Source organism: Hakea prostrata, chromosome 2, assembly GCF_041222555.1.
Source record: "Hakea prostrata isolate BN-2017 chromosome 2, UWA_Hpros_2, whole genome shotgun sequence".
NCBI classification, from domain to species: domain Eukaryota; kingdom Viridiplantae; phylum Streptophyta; class Magnoliopsida; order Proteales; family Proteaceae; genus Hakea; species Hakea prostrata.
In genome coordinates, this window is record NC_142601.1 from 10,587,032 (window position 1) to 10,607,314 (window position 20,283).

The 20,283-nt window shown below is 36.6% G+C and overlaps 1 pseudogene; it reads right to left on the minus strand.

The window, feature by feature from the left end:
- Positions 1–9,616: 9,616 nt before the first annotated feature.
- On the minus strand, positions 9,617–11,368 carry LOC149023695 (UDP-glycosyltransferase 73C25 pseudogene; annotated as a pseudogene).
- Positions 11,369–20,283: the final 8,915 nt, after the last annotated feature.

A 20,283-nucleotide genomic window follows, 5' to 3' on the forward strand; every position in this document is an offset into this window, starting at 1 on the left:
TGCGACGCGTCGCTTACAAGGGACGCCCTAACTAGCCCTTGCCCACTTATCACTACACCCGGGTCATAGTGTAGCGCGTCGCTTCTTTTGTCGGGGAACGCCCTAGCATAGCTTTTCTCATATAAGGTCGAATCCATGAAAAAAGGTTTGGCTATATTTTTTTTTTCCGGTGCCGGCTGCCGACCTGACGCACCAACCCTCCTCCTTTACCCGGGCTTGGGACCGACATGTGCTAGTACTCATTGCCAATTGTCATGGTAAGAGAGTGTTGAATTAATCCCTAGCCATGGATTGCCTGGTGTGGACTTTATCCCTTTACCCAGGATCCCAACAGAGGTAACCAGTCCATGAGGGATCAGAGTGACTAGACCTACCTAGAGGAGGGCAGGTGTTATATCTTAAAGCGTGTCAATTGTCTAGAGACTTGCATAGTTAGATCTTAGTAGCATTCATACTTTTGCATATCATTCATATCATATATGCATTGCTGATTGTGTTGACATATGGATAAAAAATGTGTTATCCTTACTTAGTTCGTCATAACTCATTCCTTTTCCTTTGTATGTTATACTAACTGTGCAGATGGTTTCACAAAGTCGGAAGTCAGAGATAATCCGCATGACCGAACATCCTCGTATGAAGAGGATGTGGCACTATCAGTGGGAGATGGAGATAACGTGCACAAAGTGTCCTGCGGATGCTTGGAATGCACTTACAACACCCATTGATGGCAGAAGGAGACAAATTGCCAGACATTTTGCTGACTGTCTGGAGAAGAACTGAAGAACCCCCTTTATTGACAAGCATGAACAATTTATTTTAGCTTTAGAAAAAGAATCTAGAATGAAACTTATTTAGTTTATTTTGATTACTTCCGCTGAACTCATTATTCTTTTTGAAACATTGATTCTTTCTTTGATTTTTTTTTTTTTGGAGTATTTGGACTCCTGTAATCCTTTTTATTAATTATTGAACTTGCCCTTGCTCTTGATTTTCTCTACTTACATTTATTATTATTGATGGGTAAGACCGTGGATCTTGTGACGGATCACACCCACGGGTTGTCGGGCGAGTAACCGAGACCGGCGGGTGGGGTGTGACAACTTCACTTTAAATTTGGATCCAACATTTGTCCAAAATGTAAGAATCAATAAAAACATAAGCTTGACCTATTCCTTACGGGTATCACTGTTTTCACCATAGGAATGGGTAGAGGATAATCTCCACAATGATTTCATTCATTAATTATAGTTTAGTTGTCCTATTAAACCTAGACTTGGGATCTCTAGTCAACTAGGTTAGGTTTTCATTGTAACCAACCTATACATTCATGGGCTTCAATCCCATTCCTTCGATGATTGTTCAACGTGATCTCTATTCAACCCTTTGGTTGGTGGATCTGCAAGATTTTCTTTTGACCTTACATAATCAATTGTTATGACTCCATTCGACATCAACTGTCTAATGGTAATATGTTGACAACGTATGTGTCTTGACTTAATGTTATACATTACATTTTGTGCCCTCCCAATAGTTGTTTGGCTATCACAATGTATACATATAGCAAGCACAGGCTTTAGCCATTTTGGAATATCTTCCAAAAAGTTCCATAGCCATTAGGCCTTTTCGCCACATTTATCCAGGGCTACAAACTCATATTCCATTGTGGATCTAGTTATTACCATTTGTTTGGAGGATTTCCATGAGATTGTTGCACCTCTTAAAGTGAATGCATACATGCGAGTAGCTTTAGAATCTTATATATCAAACATCCAGGTTGCATCTAAGTATCCTTCTAATGCTGCAGGTTCTCTAATATAGTGCAATCCATAATTACGAGTATGCCTTAAGTATCTAAGTACCCTAACAATAGCTTTCCAATGATCAACTTTCGGTTACTCATGAATCTACTTAGGCTACTCACAACATAGGCAATATCAGGCCATGTACAACTGATTAAGTACATTAGCTTGCCTATAATCCTAGCGCATTCTACTTGAGATACAATGTCTCCTCGATTCTTGGACAGATATTGATTCAAATCAATTGGAGTTTTGGACATTCCAAAATCGCCCTTGTTAAAATTTTCAAACATCTTGTCTGCGTGGTGTGACTAACTCAATATGAGATCATTAGTTGTTCTATGAATCTTAATTCCCAAAATCACATCAACAAATCCCATATCTTTCATGTCAAATCTACATTCCAGAATCACCCTTGTTAAAATTTTCAAACATCTTGTCCACATAGTGTGACTAACTCAATTATGACATCAGTTGTTCTATGAATCTTAATTCCCAAAATCAAATAAACCAATCACATCTCTTTCATGTCAAATCTTGAATTCAATATGTTTTTGGTAGTGATCATTTGTTCATTGCTACCAACAATTAATATGTCATCTACATATAAACAAAGAATGACATATCCATTATCCATGATCTTAACATAGACACACTTGTCACACTCATTGATTTTGAAACCATTTGACATCTTAACATTGTCAAAATTTTTGTGCCACTGTTTTGGTGCTTGTTTAAGTCCATGTAAGGACTTCACCAAATTACATATTTTCTTTTCTTGTCTGGGAGAAATACATATGTATATTTCTTCCTCAATTAAGGTCTCCATTGAGAAAAGCAGTCTTTATGTCCATTTGATGGACTTCTAGACCTCGTAAAGCAACACTTGCTAATATCACCCTTATAGATGTTATTCTCGTCACAAGAGAATAATTATCAAAGTAGTCACGACCTTCTCTTTGCTTGTAATTTATTACAAGTCTAGTAGGGGTGTCAATGGTTCTGGTTGGGCCGGTTTCGGGCTGGGCCTAACGGTTTCGGGCTGAAAAACACTCAGCCCAAACACGGCCCATTAAGAAAATAACGGTTTCGAGCCGGTTTCGGGCTGGTGCGGTTTGGGTTCGGGCTGACCAACGGTTTGGGCTAACGGTTTAGAATTGGGTTTACTAATGGTTTGGGTTTGGGTTTATTAGCAGTATGTTTTGAGTACCTTGTTGATATATGAAATTTATCAAGAGTAAGTGAACACATATAAGCATTAAGTTATCTTCAAGTCTTTTGTATTGGGCGTTCAAAACCAAAAACTTTTTTTCTACAAAGAAATAAAACTTATAGAACTAATATACAAAAGAAAGCTGGCATCTTGATGAATTTTAGTGGGTTGTCTCTACTTATTTTCCTCCCCCTTCTTGATACTTGTAAAAATGGATCAAAATAAAGCTTTAAAAGATTTTCAAATGATAATACACTTGCTATATATTTTCTAAGCCCATCTTCGTAATGGCGAAAGCTTTGACAAGCTTGTTGTTTGCATATTCCAAAGCAAAACAATTAAGGAAAACAATGGATACTTGGGGGTTTTATAATTGTCTTTTACATTAAAAATTTTTTATTTTATTTATTTATAATGGGTTTAACGGGTTGGTTTGAGTTCGGGCTAGTTTCGGGCCAAACGGTTCGGGCTAGCGGGCCACACACGGGCTGGCCCGGCCCAGCCCGAACCATTGCGGGCTGAGGTTGTTCAGCCCAAACACAACCCATTAAGCTTTGGTTCGGGCGGTTCAGTCCGGTTTTAACCAGTTCGGGTTAGGTTTTGACACCCCTAAAGACTAGACTTATACTTATCAATTGTTCCATCTGTCTTCATCTTCCGTTTGAAGATCCACTAAGAGCCTAGTGGTTTACTTCCTGGAGGAAGGTCCACTAACTCCCAAGTATGATTTTGCATAATGGAATTAATCTCACTCTTTATTGCTTCTTTCCATAAAGGGCCACCGGTTGAACTCATAGCTTCTTTATATATTAGAGGTTCAAGTTCTAACAAGTCAAAAAATCTGGCCCAAAAGATTTTTCTATTCTTGCCCTTTTGTTTCTCCTATGCTCTACCTCCAACTCTTTTGATTCATAGTAAAGATCTTGAACCAGATCATTACTTTCATCAGCCTCAATTGTTTGTTTAGACAAACTTGGACCATCTTCCTTGGATTTACAAGGAAATACATGTTCAAAGAACAAAGCATTCCTCGATTCCATTATCGTATTTTTGTGAATCTCGGGGTTTGTAGATTCATATACAATAAATCGATAAGCACTGCTATTTTGAGCATAGCCAATGAAAATTCAATCAACCATCTTAGGACCTATTTTCAATCATTTAGTTGTTGGAGTCAATACTTTGGCAAGACACCCCACACTTAGGAAGGCTTTATTCCTTTCCACAATTCATAAGGCGTTTTATCCTTTTTCTTCCGAGGAACCTTATTCAAAAGATAGTTAGCCATTCAAATGGCTTCCCCCCACAAGTTCTATGGTAATCCATAACTTATCAACATTGTATTCATCATTTCTTTCAATGTACAATTTTTGCGTTAAGGCACTACATTCGATTGAGGAGTATAAGGAGGTGTGACTTCATTAATAATACCAAGTAGCACACAAAATTCACTAAATGGTTCTACATATTCACCACCACTGTCACTTCTCACCATCTTAATCTACTTATTAAGTTGGTTTTCAACTTCTTGTTTGTATAAAGCAAACTTTTGTATAGTGTCATCTTTGCTTTTAAGCAAATACACATAGCAATATTTTGTGCTATCATCAATGAAGGTGATAAAATATTTGTTACCACCTCGTGTTTAAACAAATTTCAAAGGGTAAATATCACTTACCTCCCCTCTTAGCTGGACAAATAGCACTTACGCCCCTTCTTAGTTGGATAATATCACTTACCTCCCCTCTTACCTAGCAAATATATCAAACATCTCCCCTCTGTTGACTTTCTCCGTTAAATTTAACTTTTACCATTAAATATTTTTCTAAAACCCCAAACTACCCTTAGCTAAAAATATTTTTTATTTTAAACCCTAAATTACTGTAATCACCCTAGGAGTTAAAATACTAAATTACCCTCAATTAAAATAATTGTTAAAAACTAAAACACGGTAGTTAAAACTCAAATTATCTTTAATTATTAAAAGCCCAACATACCTTCTTTTTTTTAAATATTTATCAAGCAATTAAAAAATAACTAAGGAGTTATTTAATCAGTTAAATTTAGTGTGTAATGTTCACGTTAATTCTTACCTAGCGTGTAATACTCTTTTTAAAAATTATTTATCAAAAAATTAAAAAAACCCAAAATAGTAGTATGTGTTTAATTTTATCAACATACCTTTTTTTTAATTGCATTTTTAATTTTACTTGATAGTAGTACGCGTTTTTTTAATTGTTTGTTAAATTAAAAAAAAAAATTAAAAAAAAGAAGAAGGTATGTTGGGCTTTTAATAATTAAGGATAATTTAGATTTTAATTATGGTGTTTTGGTTATAATAATTATTTTAATTGGGGGCAATTTAATAAGGTGATTATGGTAATTTAGGGTAAATAAAAAATATATTTTTAGCCAAGGGTAGTTTGGGGTTTTAGAAAAATATTTAACGGTGAAAGTTAAATTTAACGGAGAAAGTTAATAGAGGGGAAGTGTTTGATATATTTGATAGGTAAGAGGGGAGGTAAGTGATATTATCCAACTAAGAGGGAGTGTAAGTGCTATTTGTCCAACTAAGAGGGGAGGTAAGTGATATTTACCCAATTTCAAATCACAAATACCACTATAAATTAAATCAAGTGGTTCAATATTCCTTTTAATAGTTTGGAACGATGATCTAGTTAGTTTTGCCTCTATAGAAGTTTTACATTTATGAATGGGATCAATGTTAAATGAGGGTATCTGGTCCATGTTAATTAATCTACATAGAGTATCAAAATTAACATGACCTAGTCTACCATACCACAAGTTAGAAGATTCAAGCATATAAGAAGAAGACTTTCTTTTATCATTGACAGGTTTTGGCTTGATAGTCATTATATTCATTTTTAGCATCTCATCTTTTACATACCCTTTCCTAACATAAACACCTTGTTTGGTCAAAACTAACTTTTCATATTCAAAAACCGTCTTGAATCCATGTTGACTCAGAAGTGTTCCACAAAACTGATTCTTCTAGATGTTAGGCACATAAAGGACATTTCACAACTTCACTTATCTGATGTCATTGTTATGAATAAAGTTCCTTGACCCATGATTTCAGAAGTTGCAGAGTTGCCCATAAACAAAACTTCTCCATTATTTGCAGGTGTGAGATCAAAGAAAGCAAATCTATTACAGCAAACATGGTGTGCGGCTCTAGTGTCTAGCCACCATTCCTTTGGATTTGAGTCTACCAAGTTGACCTGAGATACCACTGTAGAGAGACTCATATCAACAATTCATATGTGGCATTGTCAACCAAGGTGGCCTCTTTCTTCTTGTTCCTCTTTGGAAATCTACAATTTGCTGATTTGTGACCCATCTTGTCACAATTAAAACATTTTCCTTGGAAAATTGGCTTCTTAGAAATTCCACCTTTAGGTTCCATATTGAAACCTGACTTGTGATTCCCTTTCTTGTTCTTGGAGCTTTCACCACGCTCCACCACATTGGCCTTATCAACAACAAGGTTGGAGAACTTCCTCTCCAAGCCTTTGTTGTCTTCTTCTATTTGAAAGCTAACAATTAGATCTTTAACATTCATCTCATTCCTTTTGTGTTTCAAATAGTTCTTGAAGTCTTTCCATGCAAGGGGCGGCTTCTCAATGATTGCAGCTACTTGGAAAGACTCACTCATGGTCATTCCCTTAGCATGAATTTCGTGAATGATCATTTGGAGTTCTTGAACTTGACACATTATAGCCTTTGAGTCAATCATCTTGAAATTCAAGAATTGACCCACAAGGAACTTTTAGCACCAGCATCCTCAGATATGTACTTATGGTCTAAGGACTCCCAAAGTTCCTAGGCAGAACTCTTTGTGCTATACACACTATAGAGTGCATCAGTCAAGCCATTCAGAACATAGTTCTGGCATAGGAATTAGATTGTTTCCATGAGTCAATAGTTTATGTATTTGACCCATCTTCTCCAATAGTGGGAGGCTCCCCTTTTAAGAATCTCACAAGATGCAAAGTTGTTAAATGAAATAAATATTTTGTTACCAAGTTTTAAAGTTTAGTCCTCCAAACTTTTCAAGTTTCTCATGGTGATTAATAGGAATCAAAACCGGTAATGATTGGGTCGAGGCCGTAGGAGCCTTCACATTCATGTCATCTCCCATATTTTGACCTGACAAAATGTGAAATGCAAATACGTTTTAAGATTGTTGGCCAAACTGATAGTAAATCAAGAGAAATTAGATATTATTAAGAGAAGTCGGATGATAACAATCAAAAGGATATATCAAAACTATTTAACATTGAAATTGAAATACACCCAAATGGAACCTGAACCGAAAGCAATAGAACAAAGAGGAAGAATCATCAACGCACATCAAAACACTTTCTTTAAAACAGATTTGTCCCCTCTGATGTGTGCTTGAGGATCTAATGGACGTCTGTCTCCAAGATACAATGACAAACAACGGTATACTTAGCACAAAGTAGACCGCAACGACAAACTTGATATGTGCCTTCCTTCTATCACCCTTCATCTAAGGGGGATCCCAATATATAGTGGAGGTTTATAGTTGGTACAATGAACATACCATATTACCATCAATGTCTCATTAACAAGCTTGGGGAAAACGAAAAGTTCTTGGCATTTACAATCAAACTTGGAAACGCAAAGTTTCGGTTCTTAATAAATCAAGCTTGGAAAACGAAGAGCTTCGATCATTTATAACCAAGCTAGGGAAATGAGAAGTTCCTTGGGAAATGAAAGTCCCATAACCCTCCATTCTTGAACAATGCTTGGGAAATCAAGAGCCCAAATGTTCATTAGCATTTTATGCATGAACTATCCTTGGAATTTGAAACACCCAATTGTCAATAATTATTTCATGCACTTAGTTCCACAAAATATCCTAAATGGAAAATTTTCATTCACTCATGCTCAAAGAGCCATATTCCAATCAGTATGACACCTGGAAGGTAGTGGAACCTTCAGGCTGTCCTAATCCTAGGAGTGGGCGGTTTTCACTTAAGTGAAAAGGCAATGGTTATCCCCTTTATGGCTATACCTTTGGATTTCCAAAAGAACATATTACTATCACCAATAAGAAGCTTACAGATGCTTGGCTTGATTGGTGTTATCGTTTGTTAATAGTGTGGGAAGAGAAACTCTTAGAGCATATTTAATTTCCGAAGATTTGTGAAATGGGGTGGTCTCTCTTTCTCCTAGGTGGTTGCAGGATTACCTGCTTCATCTAACCCTTGATCCAATGCCCGAAGGTCGGAAGGATGTCATGCTCCCACCGATTGCTCTATGGATCTACTTAAGGGGCATTAGCTTTAGCTGCTTCACCTATAGCAGAATAAGGAAAGCTACAGAGATACTTGGTCAAGTTACTAACATTCAAATGACACCTCAGGTTTCTGGGCTCCCAATAAATGTGGCTCGAGTCAAGATCATATTTGATATCAACAACTCTGTTATTGCCAATGACAACCATAAAAAACTTCAGGGATGAATGGCTCGAATTACAAGTACTCTATGAAGTTCGAGTATTGTGTTCTAATTGTGGGTAAATTACCCACCAAACTTGTTTCTGTAAGGACTTGGGTGCTAAAGATGTTAACCAAGCGGGCAATGACTCCGGTCCATCATTCAGTCGCATGGCAGAGCCTTTACTTGCTGGAGTTGCAAAACTTCTTTCTACCAAAATTTCCAAGGATCTCTACACCTTGCCTACCATTACAGCTGATCCAATGCCAATTAATGTAGCTGCTGAAGTTAGGGAGAGTGCTCTTGGAGAGAGGATACTCTCTCCAAAGGCTGATTCACCAACTAAGATCAGGATATAGGAAGTTAAAAAGAAGACAAAAAGCAATAAATTGAAATTAAAAGGGGGTGGTACAAGATGCACAGCCAATGAGAGTGCTAAAGCAGGGAGGATAGTGGGGATCTTTTTGAAGCTACCGTGTCTCGTCCAATACACAAAAAGAGTTGCCGAACCTCTCCCTTTACAACTTGACACTCAAGCCCTACAAGATCCCATGGATATTTTAATTAGTACCATGTAAACCACTTTGAGTGAACTATTCAGAACCAATACTTGTTTTGATCAGCTTTGCTAGGATCATAGAGGCACGATATGGTCACATCCTTACCTAGTAGAACACACAAGTCCCCCAGAACTCATCTACTTCCTTGTGTTGTGTGCTTATTGGTTTGGTTTCATCAATCATTTGGGTCAATAATAGATTGTAAATAACCCAATCTACTCAAACCATGTTCAGCTCTTGCACTCAATTTACGGTTAACCCACTCATAATCTTAATTCAATTGGATTTATATTAGCCTTTAAATTAAAATAATATTAAACATGTTTAAATCCTTTAACTCATTGAGAGAACCCTCCAAAGACAGTGAGAGAACCCTCCAAAGACAAGATTCAAACTCCAACCCTGAGTGTTGGCTCAGTAGGTAGAAAACCAACTCCTTCAAGTAGGAGATCAGAGTTTGAATCCCCTTGTGGCCAAGGGCAAAGGTCCACTTATATTATGTAATACCCATCCCAATATATAAGATCGCCTATTCCTGTAACAGGATGGGAAAAAAAAGAACAAGAAGAAAGAATGAGGATCCAAACTCATGTTCTGAATTTAAATCAACAATGTGAAGTCTTGTTACATAACTTTGATAAATATAACTCTCTTTGGTTCCAGTTCTAATCAAATCAGCTCTCCTCTTTTCTTCATTTGTTTCTGAACAACCCTTTGCTTGATATCTTCAATAAAGAGTGAAATATTGAGATGAGAAGAACCCCCTTCTTCAACTGCTTTGTTTGCCATCTCTGTAATCTCTCTCATTTTCTTCCTTACTAGTTGCCCTTCTTCTCCACCGTTCATTAAAATCCCAATTGTCTTCTCAACCTCTTCTCCTTTCACATACACCCCTAGTTTTTCACCACCTCCAATCTGACAATCGATGTCCACACCAATCCTTACTCCAAGCCCCAAAATCTGCACAATCAGCTTCTCATTATAGAACTGATCTGCAAACATGGGCCATGTTATCATAGGCACACCTGCACTCACTGCTTCCAGTGTCGAATTCCACCCACAATGTGTTACAAACACCCCCACCGCCCTGTGCGACAAGATCAGCATTTGTGGCGCCCAGCCCCTAATTAAAAGCCCTCTTCCTTTGGTCCTCTCTTCAAACCTTTCTTCTGATAACCATCTCTCTAACTCTGCTGATGGTTTATTATCGTTTCCTTGTCTGATCACCCATACGAATGGGTGATTTGATCTCTCCAATGCCAACCCAATCTCTATCAGTTGTGAGGTAGCCAAAGGACATAAGCTCCCAAGACAAACGTAAACGACTGACTCTACTTCTCTCGAATCCAACCACTTCAAGCATTCGTTCTCATCAACGGCTGATTTCTTACCTCTGTCAATCTTATCTACAACGTCCTTGTTGTAAAGTGAAACAGGACCAACGCACCAGGCTTTCTTCCCCACAAGCTTTTGGTACTCTTCCACATAACAAGTTTCTAATTCGTAAAAACTGTTGAACACTACTCCATCTGCTGTTCGTTCGAGCTCTCTGACTTGTTCTCTGATCTCTCGAAAAACTGGTTCATGGTCACGGACCACTCCCGGTAACTGAGCCTTCGTTAGCTCGATTCGATGAGGCATGCCTGGAACCACAAAGTGCTCCGAGTCGGATCGGACATTTGCATGTGGCTTGTAACGGAGTACGTTTTGATTGCACAAGTGACTGAAACCCGACATACCATTAAAGAAAAATCTTGGAATCCCAAACTTTAGAGCAGTATGAGATGCCCATGAATGACCCAAATCAGAGATTATACAGCTCGGGTGTGGTTTCATTTCTGGAATAATTTGTTCCAAGGCTGGTTGAAGCATCATTACAGCTTCAAAGAAGTTCTTCGCCAGTGCTCGCGAGGGAAGATGATCGATATTCTCACAGCCATCTGGTAATCCAAATTCTGTAGCTGGGAAACGAAGTTGAAGAAGTCTGATTCGCAAACCAGATTCAGAGGCTCGATCGATGATGGATTTAAATCGCAAAGCGTTGAGTGGGGTAGTGACGATGGTGATAGTGACACCTTGTCGAGCTAGCAATCTTGCAATGTCTATCATGGGAATTATGTGACCTTGAGCCAAGAAAGGAATAAGAATGAAGTGAAGCTCGTGGTTACCCGTGGAAGCCATGGGAGCTGCAGCCAAGGTAGTAGGTTCCGGCGTTAATGGCGGTTTTGATAGGTAAGAACAAAGCCTTGAGGCAGGGAGAGGGAGAGGCTTGCTATTTCATATAGGTACAAGGCCCAAGAGAAGAATCGAATCTAATCTGGAGCCACGAGTTGGTCTTCGATATGACACCACACTTTAAGTTGATGATTAGCGACGTAAGTGCTCACATCACTTTGACTCGCATTTTTCTTTTCCAGGCTGATAAGGGATTCTTCATACATGTCACTGACATTGTCTGACCATCGACAATGCTCCTGTGGTTGCTTGTTTTAATTAGTACTGAGCTGCGAACGGCCAAGATTAAGTCATGTCGTCCAATTGTATTTGAACCATTGATTATACCTATGTTACCTTCCACCATTTAACTGAAAATAGAATTTGAACCGAACGGTTCAAGGAAGGAAGAACCAAGCTGTTGCTGGACCAATCCCAAATTGATATGTTAAATCAATTGAAATAAGATTAAGTCAAGATTATTTGAAAAAAGAAGAAAACAAATTGGGAATAAAATCATGGATGTGACCTTCCCAAGCAGCCAATTCCATTTCGTGTGGGCTCCCCTAATGTGAACATGATCAACTCCAACAATCTTTTAGGCTTGAAGCCGGACTTGTAAAAACTCAGTCAGCATATATGCACATGTAGCCATGAACCATAAATTAATGTAGCATAAGTCACATTAAAGAAATATGACCAATGGAGAGAAAATTCTTCAAATTGGTCTCATGACTGACTAGAAGGAAATGTAAAACATGGCAAAATTTATTAGAGGAGGCAATCAGAGTTCAAGTAGCTTAGAAATCCTGTTCTAGCCTGATTGTAGGAAACTTACTATAGAGAAATTTACTCAAATCATGTTTTTCCAAATACAGAGTAGAATAAGTAAGTGAGACAGGATATAATCCCCATAGATGATGATGTAAAGTTCCAGACCAAAGTAGAGCCCCTTCCTACTAAATCTGCTAGCATGTGAAAATAACAAGATTTGAAAAGGTAACGTACGTGCGTATTCACTAAATCACCTCATTATTTTTTCTTTTTTTGTACTGGTACTTTGTTAATACTGGAATTGTAATGCGGTCCGTAAGGGTCGAATCCAAGACCTCTCCACTGAGAAGTATGAATTTTTACTGCTCAACCAACCCAAAAGCAAAGTGACAAGCAGAATAGGAGTTTAAAACCATGCCCTAGAGAATCATATATAATCTAACATTTTTCTTCTGCAGTTGTGATTCTTAGTTATCCCAATTGCATTAAATAAAGCCTAATTAGCTGCAATACATCTCGAAAGTGTTCCTAATGGGTGATAATTATTCTGCATATTATTGCTATGGTCATGGTTTTAAGAGACAGGAATCAGATCATTGAATCGGCTGTGCCTATTCCACATGCTCAATCCACACTCAAAGTGCTAGATACTTTTCTGTTTTTGATCTGCAGACCTAGGGATTCTGAAGGTTGATTCCTTCTACAATTTCGCACTGTAAAAAAATCAGATCTCCAATAATTTCTTCCCAATTCTGTAATCTTCACGAACTTCAAGAACAGCAAGCAGATGTATATGTGTTAACAGTATTCTGTAACTGACCCTGTGCAATCTGCAGTTTAGCTTGATCTCTTGTGGCTCAAGCATATGCTATTAAATTTTGTATGGATCTTAAGAACGTAAGGCTGAAGATGTGGATGCTTGAGTAGCTCTGTCGCCTGAGACAATGAAGAAACAGCTCAAGGTTGAAACAAGTGCACAACAAATTGAAAAATAAGAGAACAACCTAAAAATTTGAGCCATGTCTTGAAGTACAATCTAGATGAAACCAAGGACACAGGCATAAAACGCATATGCTTGAGCCACAACTTCAGGGCATGCACGTGCTTAGGACTTTCCTTGGTATCCTGCCCAGGAAACCCATGAATTTCAGATAAGCACAATCCTTCCAGAAACAAGAAAGAAAAGATTATACACAACAACACCATCAAAAGGGGAGAGAGAGAGAGAGAGAGAGAGTAGATATTTTCCCTATTTCACTGATCAACCCAAAACATGCATGTGGTAACTGTACATACAAGCATTGGAAAACGATAAACTACCATATTAAAAGAAAGTCCTGCAGAGGTATAGACTAACCTTCTTCACCCAAGAATCTTTGTATTCATCAATAAATGGTGTCGTACTTATGAAATAAGCTCCATCATCTACATTAACATGAAGAGGTGGACTTTCTCATGCCACAGGGGCAAAAGCATTTACTACTAACAAGATTTTCCAGCACAACACAAATTTCTTGCCTAATCCTCCGAAACCATGGATAAGATTTGCCAGATACCCTTCAGCAATAGATGATATCCACATCCCACAGGGATAAACTCTACATTGAATGAGAGTTCTATCATCTGCAACACGCTTTAATTAGCCAAACCGATAGCTCACAGTTCATACATTACAGATTCTTTTTGGCTAAACAGATTATATGTTAAAACATTTAGCCAACACCATTTTAGGTGGGACAAGGTTAGGTTGTTGAAATAATATATTAAACCCAATGAGAATAGGAAGAGACAAGGAAATAAAGCTAGAAACTAGCAACGACAAAAGAAAGCTAGAAAAATAGCACCAGAAACAAAAAAGAAAGGGGGGAAGGAAGCAGGCGCTGCCTCGATGGAAGGACTAAACAAGCCACACCAAACTGTGTTCCATCATTAGCTTCTAAGAATACTGCAAACCCAATCTCAGTTTTAGTGATGACAGCTTCAAAAACTCATTCCAAAACCTAACAAGTTCAAATGTACTTAGTCTGACTTCAGTTAGTACAAATTCAGTAAGCATAAAAAGGAAGGAAATACATGAATATTATGCATATACGATGAAGGGGAAATATGACATTTTCTAATTTAGGTGGTTACATGTTATTTTAAGTTTACATCAGAGAGACATGTATTCATATGTGTAAGAATATTTCTATCCAAGATCGCATAGATAGACTAAAAACACCTTAATATGATAATGACATAAGATGATGATGATCATACCTTTCTATGGTTCTATTTGAGACGAAGCGCAGCGGAATATCTTCTTTATGTCTCCCACTAGGAACAAACTTGAGGTGGAAGTTGATTCTATGATCAACTTGATGTTGGATCTTCTCCTCTAGACTCCTCCCTATTCACTGGCTTGATGGTATATCCTTTCTGACTAAGCAGATGTGATTGTGATTATGATTAGGGTTTAGAGGAGGGACGTAGCATCCTTTATATAGGCAAATCCGTTAGATCGTCCATCAAGATCTAACGGTTCCTATTAGCCCACACTAGCCAGATCCATATAAGAGTTCTAGCAACCGATATTACCCAATCGGACCAATAAGAAACCAAATCAAAGTGAACACAATCAATGAAGCCCACCTTATGCGGAATATTCAATTAATATTCTAACATTCTCCCACTTGGGCTATATTGATTGTGACACGATCAGTAAAACAAAACATCTCCTTTGTTTTAAGAAAACATTTGAAAAGATACATTGAAAACATTTTGACCTTTATGTGCACAACTTTATATTGGTCGAAGATAATCCTAGAGCTCAATCCCTTCACATAGAGCCTTAAGTACCGAATCATGGCGATGTTGCATCTTTTATGCAACAGGGACCATCCATGGTCACAAATACTCTTAACTTTACGAAAATGGATGCAATATAGTAGTGTGGCAACTAATGACACTTTATAGAAATCCTCATGTGTCATTCTGTTGTCAATCCAAATCTCTCACTTTATGGTTCCCACGAACCTGACTCAATGCCACGAGAGAATATACTTTATGGTTCCCACGAACCCCGTGACTCAATGCCACGAGAGAATATACTTATGGTTCCTACGAACACCGTGACTTAATGCCACGAAAGCATGTACATTATGGTTCGAACCGTGACTCAATGCCACAAAAAATGAGATTATATGTACATTATGGTTCCCACGAACCCGTGTCATCTTTATAACTCGAGTTTTAACTTTATGTATTACATGACACACCTTAAGGCTAATACATGAATGCCTTAGCTTTTGCTTAAGGTTAACACATACCTTAAAACTTTCATAACATGCAACATGATAATAATGTGAAGATTAATATGTCACCAAAGAACTTTATTGAATTCAAATAAATTATCAGTGCATACAAGAGACAAGTACAGATAGAATACCTTATTACACAATAGAGCAAAATTCTCAAACTCCCACTAAACAACCGCATCTAAGGTTCCTCCTAAACCCATAGTTACCGCATGTCTATCAAAGACGCGGCGGGGACCCTTAGTTAGGGGATCTATAACCATATTATCGTACAAATATGCTCTCTGTGGTGTCACCTTCTTTAACATTTTCTTTAATAGTCAAATACTTAATTTCCATGTGTTTTGACCCTGTGATACCCTTATTGTTGTTAACAAACAACACAGCAGAATTGTTATCACAGTACAACTGGATAGATCTATCCACGATAAAAAAAAATCAACTTCTAATGAGGTTCCTTAACCAAACAGTTTTTTCTTTAGTGGTCAAATACTCGACCATCATGTATTTAGACCCTATGATCTAACAATTTCTTGTTGTTAATAAATAACACAATTGAATTGTGATGTGATCATAGTACAACTGGATGGGTCTATCCAGAATGTTAAAATAGAACTGTCAATTATCTGATGAGATTCTTTAGTCAAACAATTTGAGTAACTGCCCCATAACATGTAGCAAACTCAACCTATATGATGAAATAAGTAAATTTACCTTATTTCACACTTTTCACGATATTATCCCTCCCGCCATCAAGAAAAAACAATTTAAAATGGACTTCTTATTACCCGGACAATTAGCGAGGTCAAATCTATATATATATACCTTAATACTATAGGTCTGGAACAAGCTTGTAGATTATCTTATCATCAATTGTCCTCTTCAAGTATCTCAAGATAAGATACTTTCTTCAATTGTTCTCTCTCAGTATCCTTTATAGGACAACTGTAATAAGCTCAGTGTATCTCCCTTGAGAATCAAAATCATTCTCAAGTGTGCAATCTAGCATACTGAACTTCTTTAAATATAAATTATATATGCCCTCTGAGAAAGATCCAATAAATAGCATGAACAATCCCTATGGATCTCAATGCCCAAGACAAGATGCCTTACCAAGGTCTTTTATATCATAATTCTCAAATAACAATTGCTAGGTCTTTATGCAGTAGGCCAACGTCACTACTAGTGAGCAAAATATTATCAACATAAATAATGAGAAAGATAAAATTTCTCCCACTGACCTTGCCATATATATATATTGATCTACAAGTTTCTCAACAAAATCGAATGAAGTCACAATATTATCAATCTTTAAACACCATAGTTAGAAGCTTACTTAAAACCACAAATTAGACTTCTTGAGTCTACACCAAGATGATTAAAATCATCAACCGCAAAATCCTCAGGGTCATCAACCGCAAAATCCTCAGGCTAAATGACATGGACTTCTTTATTAAGGTTTTCAATTAGAAAGGCAATCTTCACATCTATTTGGTATAACTCTAAAAGAGTCCTTAGAAGAGATAGGTGAGAAAATTTCACTAGTCTACTTCCTCTTTATGAGTAAACTCTTTAGCTGCCGATCCTGGTTTTAAACCTTACAATCTTTCTTCATGAATATTTATTAGTCTTATACACCCATTTAAAACAAATGGGTTTAAAGCCTTCGGGCAACTTAACAAGCCTCCCAAACATCATTATGTCTCATCAACTATATCATATATCTCGTTGCACCCAATCACAAATCTAATTAAAGACAACTTTTTAGTAACTGGGTCAACCATAATGCCAATGTTATATTCATGTTCATTATATCAAGTAGTCTGGGAACAAGCTACATTTCTTGGCTATATCAAGCTCCAGAAAACTATTTAAGAATTCACAATTTTGTTGTCTTAACAATGATGATAAAACAAGATCTGAGTAAGAAACAAATTAACAATGAAAAACTTTTATGTTCCAACTTCTGCAATACTGGATTATTCAACCTTAGATTTGCAGAACAACTTAAACGCTAAAATGGTTTAAGTTAGATTTATAAATAAGTTGCAATGGAAAATGGAGTAAAAAAAAAAAAAAAAAACATATTTGGAAAGGAACATGATCAAGGATATAAGAGGCTGTTATCAGGGTTTCACCTTAAAAAATAATTCAGACAAAATAGTTTTCCTACCATACTGTTCACTATGTCCACAAAAGTGTGATTAAGCCTTTCGGTTACACAATTTTGCTCGGGACTATCAAACATAGTGAACAGACCAACTATATCCGAATCTTCCGAGTATTTGGCGAATGGGCTCTTAAGTCATCCCAAGCATCCTCATATCGGCCATAATACTCTCCTCCCCGGTCAAATCTAACAATTTCTTAACTTCAGTCTAAAAAATTCTTGAAGATCTTAGAGATTTAGATTATTCTTTAATTGAATACAAAAACCATATTAAGAGTGGTCATCAACAAATATGATGAAATAATAATTTATACACAAGGTGGCGGAATAAGGACCACTATCTAGACACCAGGACTGGATGGGACAAGAGAAAATCAAATCTTCAAACAAGAACCAAAGAATCATAACTTCATTTTCGCACTTAGTTAACAGACCTATACTCAATGCAACTCTACTTACAACAATCATCTTTATTATAAGGAAGTCACAGTCCCAAATTGTTAGTCGACCGGACTCTTAGTCTTTACCCTAAACATTTTTATGAGTATTGATGCTCATAAGAACAAAGTTCTCTTGGAAAAAGGTATTGATCTTTATAATTCCAAACTCAGTAGAGGATGCAAAGGGCATTGATGCAAAGGGCATTGATGGATAATAGCAAGGGTAATAAAAGAAACATTAGGAATCATGAGTTTTATCTAAAAAATAATCATCCGATGAAATAATCCCAACTCCTCCAAAACCATCACACCATGATAAAAAACTCCGAAATATATTTATTTCAACACTAGATGAGACTTAGTATCTTACGCCCGCATCAACAATTTCAAAACAGGCATTCGGTGGGTAAACAATTCATCAAGTGTTCCTGATGGACTTCTTAATGGGCAAAAAAAAATATAACTACTTGTCTCTATACTCTTATAAGTCATATCCACGATTACTCAGAACAAAGAATGTGTGGTTAACAACACATTATCTACAATTTCTTGAAGTTTGACTATAAGAATCTCAATAACAATCATATTGTTATAGACAAAAATGTGACTAAGAGAAGAGCACACATATATCATCATGAAAACACCGAAAATTCAGACATACAATTGTGATACTCCCTCACTTTATTAATACTTTAATATGTAACTTATTAGTACATCACTAGAAAGAGCACACATATATCATCATGAAAATACCGGAGAATCAGACATACAGGATACTCAATCACTTATTAGCACTTTAATATGTAATTTATAAGTACATCACTAAAAAGAGCGCACATATATTATCATGAAAACACTGCGAGAATCATGACATACGGGTGATACTCCATCACTTTATTAGCACTTTAATATGTAACATAAGTACATCGCATTATCACAATGTGGTAACATATAACTTATAAGTGCATCACTTTAAAGAGTACACATACATCATTATGAAAACACCTTTGGACAGAATCATGACATACGGTGGATACTCCCACACGTCAGCGGCCAGAGAGTATTCCAACCTAAAAATTTACCACCTGAGTGTATAAACTTCTTAGATTAATCAACTCCCAACCAAATGCGACATGTCTCCCTCTTAATGCTAACACATAATTACCACCTTTAGGCGATAAAAATGCCTTAACATTAAGAGACATCCCATTACATATATGGTGACATTCCATAAACCCAACCATGAATGCCACTCAGTCACTCACAATCAAGCTCATGAAATTCTCATATTGGGATATACTTTATGTTACCCACAAATAATGCTAATACATTGTTTGGGAAAAAAATTTGGATTACCAAAAGGCAATCGAAGCATGTATAAAATACATCATACATTTATATAAAATTCCAAATTACCAAAAGGCAATCGAAGCATATATAAACTACATCATACATTTGCATAAAATTCCGGATTACCAAAAGGCAATCGAACCCTTTATAAGGCATGCATGATATATATTTTACAATTGTATAATATCATATAAAACATGCTCACAATACAAAGCTATTTGATAAAAAAATCTATATTAAAAAATTCACCCAACGGTGAAGTTACATATACAACATAAATATGTCATATCATGTTTCATACATATAGAAGTGGAATTTGGTCCTGAAAATAATTCCATTGTGTCCGGAAGGGTCCAAAACATAAATTCCCAAGAGAACGCTAAAGTTCCTACGGAGAGAAATAAAAAAATACTAAATAAATAGCATTCCAATATCCCAACCAAAACGTGATATATAATATTCACATATATAGGGGTAGAATTGGTCTTGAAAATGGTCCATTCGTGAAATGATCCAAAATATAAAACCCCAGAAGAACGCTAAAATTCTACGGTTTGGTGGAAATAAACAAATACTAAACATATAGTATCGGTTTTTATTTATTTATTAAACTGGTCAACCAGCAAATAAAAACGGTCTAATAAATCAGAATCTTATTAGGCTAACCGGACCGAACCGAAATAAGCAATTGAATCAAATCTAAATTGAACCGAATCGAAATCAGCAATTGAATCGAATCAAAATTGAACCAAGAATCTAAATTAGAAATCGATCGAAATTGAACCGAAAAATGAAATCAGAAATCGAATTGAATCAAAATTGAACCGGAATCGAAATCAGAAATCGAATCTAAATCATAAATTAAACCGAAATCAGCGAATTGACTGAGTCAAAAAACGAGTTTGGTCCAAAATGGTTCAAACAATAAACCGTTCGCCCAAGTTAATCCACGGTTGGACCGATGACCGGCAACGGTC